General features: G+C 41.5%; 1 long non-coding RNA gene across 1 annotated transcript; it reads left to right on the plus strand.

Moving 5' to 3' along the window:
* Nucleotides 1-3,495: 3,495 nt before the first annotated feature.
* LOC144819765 (uncharacterized) lies at nucleotides 3,496-6,928 on the plus strand. The gene is made up of 3 exons (XR_013607557.1): nucleotides 3,496-3,558; nucleotides 4,218-4,284; nucleotides 6,361-6,928. It is a non-coding gene; the product is annotated as an uncharacterized LOC144819765 (long non-coding RNA).
* Nucleotides 6,929-10,475: the final 3,547 nt, after the last annotated feature.

The following is a 10,475-nucleotide window of genomic DNA, read 5'->3' on the forward strand; positions in this document are numbered from 1 at the left end:
TCACCACCCTGGTTGGTGACATGCTTCATTATCGGGCCCACCGGGAGAAGCTGAATGCCTCCCCGGTGTGCTACAACGCCAGGATTACTGCGGAGCTGGTTAGTTGTGAAGATTATGTAAATGTGAAAAGGGTTTAAAAATGTCCAGATTGTGTCTCACATAAAAACTTTATTCTGTGGCCAATCTGACATATTAAAAGCAATGTGTTTAGGAAACTACCAAGTTAATTGTTTGGCTATTTCCACTTAAAGTGGGGTCAACATGTTTCTGCCCTTGATGTGTGATTTACTGGGCATTCGTCAGGACCATGGGGAGTGTACCTCGGCGGTATGGGCACGCTAAGGCCCACCCTGACCAGAGGACGTGAAAGTTAAAAATCAGTGTAAAAAAAGGTGCAAAATGAACAAACCAACAAGGTGTGGGAAAATTACCTCATAATCAGAGGAACCTGTATAGTTTGAAAAATAAAAGATCCACGCCCCATAGGTCTCGGGAGGGGGGTGGAGGCGAAAATGGCACACCGCCTGCAACGCCTGGCACCCGTTCGATACCTGCGTGTAGCCTCTAACCGGACCACTTCCTGTAAGTTCAGGCACAGGAGCAGGGGTAAGGACTTTGATATCCCTGATTCTCAAGCAACAGGAGGCAAGCCACAAGCACCTGGAGATCACTTGGCGGTAAGGCAGAGTCAAGCTCTCCTTCAGCAGAGTCCGAGAACAGCAAACAGCAGGGCAATGCAAGATAGAAGCAGGCCTTTCAAGCTTGCAGTCTAAAATGAGTCATTTGAGCACCACAACAGTCCTTCTGATAGATTCAGTTCAAGATCTAGAAGTGTCTGATTTTCGGGGTGGGGGTCAAAGACCTACTACTTATACCCAAAAGTGCCTTTGATGTGAGGGTGTGACTTCAAAGCAGCCCTCTGAAGTGCATGGATTCTCCTTTCAACTCAGTCCTGTCCATCAGGGATAATCTGTCCTTTTAGTGAGGACAGGAGACTGCCTATTCAAGTGAAGTGTTGGACCCTCCCTTCCACCCCGCCCAAGCAAGGCCATCAGAATGCAGACATATTTAGATGGGTACTCAGATCCATCTATCCTTTATGTGTTGTGGCGGTCTTGCTTGAATGCACAAAGTGTAGCTGTCACCCACCCCAGACGTATATTAGAGACGGGCTGTCACGCACAAAAAGCAGTAAGTGCAATGTCTACTTTCTAATAGTGCTGTAAATAAATAGAGCCTAAAAAGAGCCCGTTTGACTAGGGCCTGTGCAATGTGTCTTTCATGAGACGTAGTATTGTGACCTAACTCAACCCTAAAGTACCCAACTTTTCCCCCAACAACCCTCTAATCAACACTTCTAAAGAGGAAGCATCTGTCGCCCCAAAAACAAGCAACCTGAATAGGAACAACATACAATACAACATAGTACTCTATCAAAATAAAGAAATCACCATAGTCTTGTGTAGCAGGGAGTGATTTGCCCCAAGACAGCCCCTCTTTACAGATGCAATGTGTCTCTTCTTTGTCAGCGAATGAGAATAAACTTGTAGCTCTACATAGAAGAAAGGAAGGAAAGGGACCAAACTCTATACCACTGAATAACATCTCATCATCCACTGGTAGCGTCTCCTCCCCCATGAGCACTAAAGCTCTCTGAGGAGGATGCCCTATGTCTGTCCTCCAGTTGTGACCACAGTTGGCCTCCTATCAGTCTGCTGAGTTTCCTCCTAGAGTGGGATGGTTGATCCCCTTCGGCCTCCCAAATTGTCATTGGCTCCTTAGTTGATATGGGCAGTTATTTCCTCTCCGCCGCTCAGTCCCAGAGCTCTTCCGGACTCTTAAACAAAATAGTTCTCCACTGATACATTACTTTCAGTTTGGCAGCAGCATATATTGAATGTCCTTAGCCCTAACTTTTCACTTAACCTCTAAGAAAGATGTAAGAAGGGGCTGCACTTTACCTGCATAATCGGGGGAGAGCGTAACCATAGAGTTGGTGCAATGGATGTTGTTGTGCCTGCCGCAGGATATAGTCTGTCCATAAGGTACAGTATACTGATGGTAATGCCTCTAGGTGGTCTCCCTGGCTATGGCCTTAGGGCCAGTGCCCTGTGTGCCCTTTCCAGAATGAAGTAGGAGGATAGCTCACAATCCATAATGCAGGTTCTGAAGTATTCTGTGGGGAATTTCTCTCATGTTGCCCACCCCCTCTTTTCTACTCTGGGCCACCAAATCAGCTGGGCTGTCACAAGCCCATGGGGGTGCTTTAAATGAAAGGTGGTCCCTACCACTCCCCTCCCATGTGGCTGTATCCTCTCCCTTGCGAGTCAAGAGTCAATGCAGAGGTAGAGGTAAGTCGCTGCAGTGAGATTGCAGCTCCGGGTTGTGTCTGTTGGCGGCATGTCCATCTCCCGGCAGGTCGTTGTTTGCATAATAAGTTTCTCTCATCCCCGACTCCCTACATGGGCTTAGGTTGGCCAAAGGGGACAAGTGTAGCGGGCACCACATGGATGTTTGCATCCAAGAAAAGGTTGCCCCATAGTTGGCTCAACCAGGCTGCAGTTTCAGTCCTAGCCACGTGTGGTGACCAGTCCATCTCCTCCACTCTAAGGTGCCCATTACATTGTTACGGGCCACCACCTGGAAGTGAAAGCAGCAATGTGCCACACCTCAGCCACGCGCCTGTCTTCTCTCCCTCTCACGCTCCAGGAGTCGATGCAGAGAGGGTTTGCCACTATGGGTTTACAGCTCCAGGTGGTGTTTGCCTCCCATCTACAGGTAGGCCGTATGCACACCCAGGCCGTCGATTGCAGAAATTGGCTCTCTCATCCAGGGCTCCCTGGATAGGTTTGGGTGGGCCAAAGGGGGTGATTATAGGGCCCCTGCACTGGTGCCTGCAACTGAAAATAGGGCACCTAACGTTCGGATTCAGCAAGGTTCTAGGAGCTGGCATGTAGCTCGCTCAAAATGCGGCTACCATCTTCGGCTGCTTGGCCACGTCCTCCAATAATTTCTTTCTTGATTTCTTTACAATGTAGTGGAGGTGAGTGATCTGTCAATGGTAGGCGAGCCCTTTGGGAGCCAGGATGGTATCTATCAGATAAGGTAGAAACTGTATTGTTTAGAAAGAGCCATACAAGATTTCTTAGGTAATGAGCAGAGTGAGCACTTATGGTAGCAGCACACGTATACACTGCCAATCACTATTATTCACTGTTACTGCATCTTTGATCCATTACTCACATAAGCAATATTTCACTCACACATATGTTCTGCTTTTAGGTGATGAGTACAAGGTGATAAGGATGTGAAATGCCAAAATAGGAGTGAACATAGTATGCTGTTTCTTGTACATATGTTTTTTATTTGCTTGAGGTGTGCAGCCTTTCATGACTTTCATCTTCAAGACTCATGACAGTCTACATTTGTTTACAACGGTCTTGGTAATGCTGATCTTTTTTATTATATTTTCAGGATCCAGACAATCTGCTTAAAGAACTACCACCACCAGAATACAGGGATGACTTCCACATCCCCAACTTTTCACCGGAGAAACATGTGAGTTTTCTTTAAAATACAATACCATCATGTTCATGTGCCTTCTCTCTCAAATTCTGTTTCTTCCATACCATCTTCACAAACAAAGTACATCCACATGATATCACACGAATAACTTCCCATGGAAACTATCCTCCATTCTCAGAAACACAAGGAATTCTTTACGTTATTAACAAGGAGTGAATGGTGTAGCAACTCAATCCGTCTCTCATCCACTGGTACCCTTAGAGAGCTAGAGCTGATTTCTTAACTTCAAAGCTGGTTTTAGTGCACAGTGTAAATGTACAGAGGTGGAATTTATCTCCTGAAGGAAAAAGAGATTATTTAAAACAATTACCCTTCTGACTACTAGACTAACCTCTTCTGCGAAACAAAATACACTGGGGTTGATCCAATTTGTGGGCGAGCAAGGATCCATGGGCTAAAAATTCCCTTTCACAATAGGAGCAAATTTAGCTTTTTCTATCCTCACTTCTAGACTAGACAAAGAATTTGGCTGGCCTTGGCTTTACTCAATGGAGAAAAAAGCTCCTATTCCTTGGGGTCAACCATTTACTGGCAATGCCCACAATTTGAGTTTTTTGAGAAAAATAAGTTAACTGTTATACATGTTGTCATGTCTAAATAGCCTTCTTGTTTCCATTCTCTCTATCTACCAGCTTGAGGACATGATCAAAATGATGAAAAGCACTCTCAGGTTGTGCGAGTTCATACTTTCTAAGTAGGGTGAGGTAAGATTTTGATGCTTTTTTCCTGTCAATGTGAGTGAGAGTGTGAGTACTATCAGACTGAAAGGATCACACAACAAACCATCACTTATCGATAGGGGTCACTGGAATGTAATGTAAATGTAGGGTGGATTTGTAGAGAGCTGCTTGTCACCCGTGAGGGTCTCCAGGCACTTCTTCCATACAATAATGGGTTTACTATACTTGCCAAACAATCCACCCTATGCTACATAGTTTACAGTTTTTTTTACAAATAAATGTTTTGCTAGTTTAGAAGAATCAACAATTACACATGGTGTTGCTCTGTGGCAAATGTTAACTACTCACCTGAATTTATCACCCATGTGTTATACTGGTACTAGAGAGGCAAAACATTTTGCGAGAACTGCATTAATATTTGATAAAACAGCAAAATAGTATTGTCACAGAATGTACTACATTATGCTGCATAATTTGCACTGTGTTCCATAATTTGGCCTTCCTATGTGTCTCATGAATAACAATATTGTGGGACACTAATATCATTGATAAAAAAATCAAGAGACAAAATATCAAAAGGTAAGTATGTAAAGATTCTCTGTACGTAATTCAACATATGTGTACCAAAATACATATACATATATCTTTATTTATTTGGAGAAAAGAATGGCAAATGTATATGTCCCTTTGTGCATTTACCCTTTAATATTTTGTCCCTCGATATTTTGTCCAAAGTATTACTGTGTCACGATATTCTTGTACTAGACGTTCAAGAGTACAATCGGCCCTTCTTAGTCTCATAATTCCAGAGCCACTTATAATATAAGGACTTTGGTTACTGTTTTAAATTACACTACAGTTATGAGGGTTGAAAAGGAACGAAATACATAGGTTTTCAAGAGCCTAGGGAAATATGTAACCAACAATGGAACTAGCGAGACTGAGCGATCACATCCCATTGGTGCTGGAGGAGGAGAGATTTTGGGGTAGGGTTGTCCAAAGAACTTGGAACTTGGCATGGAAAGTCTGCCCCGGAAACCGTGCATCATAATTAGGTCTCACGGTTTTATGGTATTTATTATTTGAACATTTCCGTCTGTATTTGTCCATATTTCTTTTTTGGCCAGCTTATTGGTATTTATCCATATTTAATTTGTGTTGTTTAAATAGATGAGGTGATAACTGGTGTATTTATGCATTTATTTAACAGATAAATGTGGACTCATACTTAAATGCCTGTCAGGTTTTAGCACATTACACAGTAAAAAATATAAACATAATAAACTCACATTAAAGAAATAGTGTAACAACACACATACATGTTGAGATATGCAGTAATTTAAGGACATATCATTGAGTTTGGTAGCTCCCCTTGCTGTCATTATGTACAGCTACTGGCCTGAAAGTGATTAATATCAGCATGATCAATCACTCAAAAGAAGCTAAATTATCTGTATTTTTCCACTTTCAAAAATAAATACAGACAGGGGAGGCAGTGTTTTCTGTCTGTGTTTATCTGTAAAAATCAGACAAAGCGGAAATCAGGGAACCCTAATCATAATATGGACAGTATAAACATGCATCCATATGAATTAAGGGCCAGACTCCGACAGGCCGACTGGCTCCTTGAGCCTGTTGGAAGCCAGCTGGAATGACTGGCCAGTTTCATTTCCGACAACTGAAATTGTATTTATGGGGTCAATAGTGAAACCAACCATCTCGGTCGGAAAGCTTCCGTTTCGACCGAGATCGTAATCGACCCCTAGGACTGACATTTATCAGGCCTGTTTCACATTGGTAAAAATAATCTGTATGATTCCAAAACAACAGGGTGTGACACTGGAGAAGACAAGAGGCACCTGCTGGAGTACAATATTGTATGGCAGCACATTTTTATAAACTGCCTTACCTCTTGTCGTGTTTGAAGAGTCACAATCTCTTCAGTGCTGACTCCCCCGTCACCTTGGTGAACGTTATTCAAATTCTTTGCAAGCCAAAGTTGAACACAGAGCAAAATATATTTTATGAGCTCCTGGTGCGAGGATGGGCAATTGCCTACTTGACCTATCTGACCTTGTACTTTTTCAACTTTCAGGTTTCAACCTACTTACCATTTCTTTGGCCTTTGATTCGACCACTGCGACTGATACCACTGACAAAATGTATTGAGGATCCCTAACCATCTGCCTTTCTCATAAACATTCGTTGCTGAAACACAATATCCCACCAGAGGACATCCAGAGAACCATTAGAAATCATTGAACAGTAAAGCTACACCAGCCATAGAGAAACATGAAGATTTGACTTTTGTGATTTGGCGAAGGACGACAACCGCATCTCAGGAGTATGGCTGAGGATCACTTTGAATGATAACGAAGCACTACTTCCCCCTGGTCTGGTGCTCCTACATGAAATCATTCACCAATATCATCCATGAAATGTTAGTTCATAATAACGAGCAATACTAAGCAGTTGTTCAATAGTCACTGTACAGCCATGGTGAATTTTAAATTGCTTACTATTTGTAATGTAAATCTTACTGTTTAACATGTTTGTATTGCAAATGGTCTTGTGCAAACTCTCGGAATGTGAACATTGTACATTATTTTATGTAATTTAATTTAATTTAAATGTTTTAAAAATTAAATCACTCTTGTCTTTAATGATGACTCTCATATATTCTTGGTTACATGACTGGCATAATCCTTCAAGACAGAGTTTCAAAACTAAGTAGGTGTGGGGCATGTTGCATCACAATGCGTCACTCTTGAAAAATCACTCTCAGCAATGTTTTTCTATGCAGAATTTAGGATTTGGATGGAACATGCTTCTTCAATCACATTCAAAAGTTTGAAACACAGAGACCCACTGGTCTTTGTCTATTAGTTCGCTTGGCTCAGATCTCTGCAAGGGAAGTAATATGAAAAAAACAATTCTGTTCATTAGACTAATTTGTAGGCCTGGGTGGTAAACTCTGCTACCCTTGAAGAGTTTGTGGACTTTTTCTAACTCTGCACTCCGCATGGACCTCAGAGCTTCTAAAAACTCAGCATAGAGGTGTGCAGCAGATTCTTTCCTCTCTCATGGCTCGCCAATATTGAGTTAGGAAGAGCGAGCTAGGAAAATCAAATGCTAGACTATCTCCCGGCGAGATTTCTCATTGCGAGGGGTCGCGGTAGATCATTACTGCTCATGTTGAGAAACATGCCACTTGCATTGAGGAAGCTGCCACTCGAGTAGAACATCTCAAGTGGCAGAAGGATGCACCCTTTTGAGCTAAAAATCAGCAGTGCAACTTACCTCACTCCATCGCTTGCGGAACTCCATGGAGAGTTTTTTGGTCACTCCGCAAACTCTGGCCAGGCCTCCTACTTTGTCCCTTGTTTACGAAAACGCTTATGCCAGCCATTAAGAATCTAGGAAACCGCATTTACACAAACCACTATAAAAATAAATTCCATGTTGATTACATTTAGGAATCTTCTTTGGCTATTCTCAACGATCATCGTAATTTGGGGTGTTCAACGGACAAAAAGAATCTTACTGTTTAAACATACATCTTTCTTAAAGAAATAAATAAAGGACAAAGCTAAAAAAGTGGATCTGTGCACAAGCCCCTAACTTGCATGAGATCTTTACCCCAAATTATTTTTTCTACTCCTGACTCATTCTAAGAAGGAAGATATATACCTCAGGGTCACATGACTTCTCTGTCACAGGTCAGAGACGAGATAATTATAAAACAAACCCCTGCCACTGTGTGTCTCAAAATGTATGTCTCAAAATTTGCTTGTTGTTTAGCAAAAGTGGGAGGGATGGGATCAGATAAGCAGGATGAGCGTTTGGTGCTTTTTATGGCAGGCTTAATACTGCAATCTCTGGAGGGATTTCTTTCCTCATGATGCCCCTCATTACTTCGTCTTTACTTGATACATGAAAACTCATGTCATATGGTATAGTGCGTCACTAAAGGCCTTTACTAACTGACTATTGGGGTACAAGTCTTGAAGGCCTAAGGAGATTTGATTGTGTGAAAATTGTCATAACAATATGATAGTGCTACTTTTATTCACTTAATCTCCCTGTGCCTTAAAAAATGAATACGTCCCTCTGTAATGCAACTGGTGTTCATGTGAGGAGCTCTGATACCTTTGGGTCAAGTGTGCCCTATATACAACTGAAAAGAAAGTGCTTCACCCAACAACAGGTTGCCAGGCTCACTCACCAAACAATGGGTTTTCATGCCGTTCAAATAGGAAACAGCCATAACCAGGCGAAAGTACAATATAACCCTTTCTCTCCTAAGGAGAGGGAGAAAGGCTTTCTAGAGAACTGGGAGCAGTACTTGTTCACAGGACATCCCATCTGATGAGGTAGAGGCCATTCTTGGGTGGTAAAAAGGAGTGCAGGTGGTTTTACATAGCTTTACTGATCTGACAACAATGGTAGGCTTGAATTCACTAACAAAATATAATATTTAGTATTTTTCTTCTTTTATCCCAAATTTATTGTGACATTGTTAGTACTGGTCTTGTTGAGATGACTGTTGTAATACTTAGATAATACTAGAGGATAGGATTTAATAAAAACCCATTATATTAATTATCTATTGCCTGTATAATGAATTGAGTAGACACAATTGGGGTAGGCACACCATGGTTCCTCCAACTACTCTGTTAGGTGTGCTCACAAATGGGCTTTCTTCTAATGTGTATGGTCCTCGGGACGGGTATGAGATGACTGTGTGCTTTCCCTTACCTGCAGTAACGCACACATATTCCTACAGCTCTGGGAACTAGCAAAACCTAGCCAGGTGTGCCTTTAGAAATGAGTGATATGAACCAGTGGTACCCTATATTGGCCAGTTCACTGGTTGCTACAAATTTCAAATTTGAGTGACATACTAATGTGTTTGGAAGACCCATGTGTACTTATAAATCTTCCATAGAATCAAGTCCCCTTATCCCTTAGGGCTTTTTAAGTGTAACAGATACAAAAGAAACCTGAGAGAAGAACCAGTACCTGAATGTTACTAAATTGTGGCTGATGAAGTAAATATTCCACAGAAAATGCACCCTGTGGTTACTATCTACTTGACAGGGAATAGAGATCCTGCTGACAGAAGAAGAGGTCTCATTCATTATAGGGACATCTTCACTCGTTAAATCTATCGTTAATGAGTAGCTGTAGCTGCAGCTGACAGTAACACCTGATGAAAAAAAATCACTTGCTATTACACCTGCCCAAAATCATCCTTACTAATGCAAAGAGCTTCTCTTAGCATATTCAGAGCTCACAAAGTAATACCAGGGAGGGTTACCACATATCATGGAGCCAGGGTGGGTGAGTCTATTAATGCTAGCAGTCAGCAATGACGAGCTTTAGTGGAATACACCTCTCACCTAGCAAGAGACCAACAGTAATTAGTGGTCAGCAAGAACATTCTACAAGAGGTTATAAATGTTTACTGACAGCTGAGACCATATGTATTCATGAACTAAGACTGCAGCAGGCCTACTTCACTTGTTACTCCTACCCCGATTAATTCATTGACTATAATGGTTACAGGGTACAATGAGATTTTCAGGTGTCACAAATTCAATTACAAAGAGTACCTGGGGCATCGGCATGCACCAGTTTACAGCTGCACTGCATACAGACAATCAATCGTCTCAGTAAAAAATTCAGTAATCTTATGAGTAATCCTTTTCATCTAATTTTATCTGTGTTCAATTTAAAGTTCAGACAGAGAGAATGTGATTTAAAATCTTTCAACGCTCCAAGAATGCCCATCTGGGCTTTGTCCAACAGCTCCGTGTATCACATTTCAATTTGAGTAACCAGATTTAAAGTCCACCCAATGCATTTTGGGCTACAGACCCTTCGTCAGGGGTAACTGGAAATTTCGAAAAACCCATCAGGAACCATGTATAAATTGTTAGACTCTTCAAAATTAATGTAAAATGTTATGCATATTGTACTCAAACATATATTTTCTCAAAATATGTGTGCCTATTATCAATTACTTAAAATTGAAAATTAGTGAAAAATTAACCATGCTGTTCATATATGTATATGTGCCTTTACACCGCAAAATGAATAAAGCACCAAAAAGTGAATGAAACAAAAAGTGAATAAACCCTGTGTTAAAATCAAACACTATTTATAAAAAACCTAGCCCAAACACCCAGCTCAAGAATTCTATGAACG

This window comes from Lissotriton helveticus, chromosome 2_1, assembly GCF_964261635.1.
Source record: "Lissotriton helveticus chromosome 2_1, aLisHel1.1, whole genome shotgun sequence".
Classification (NCBI taxonomy): Eukaryota; Metazoa; Chordata; class Amphibia; order Caudata; family Salamandridae; genus Lissotriton; species Lissotriton helveticus.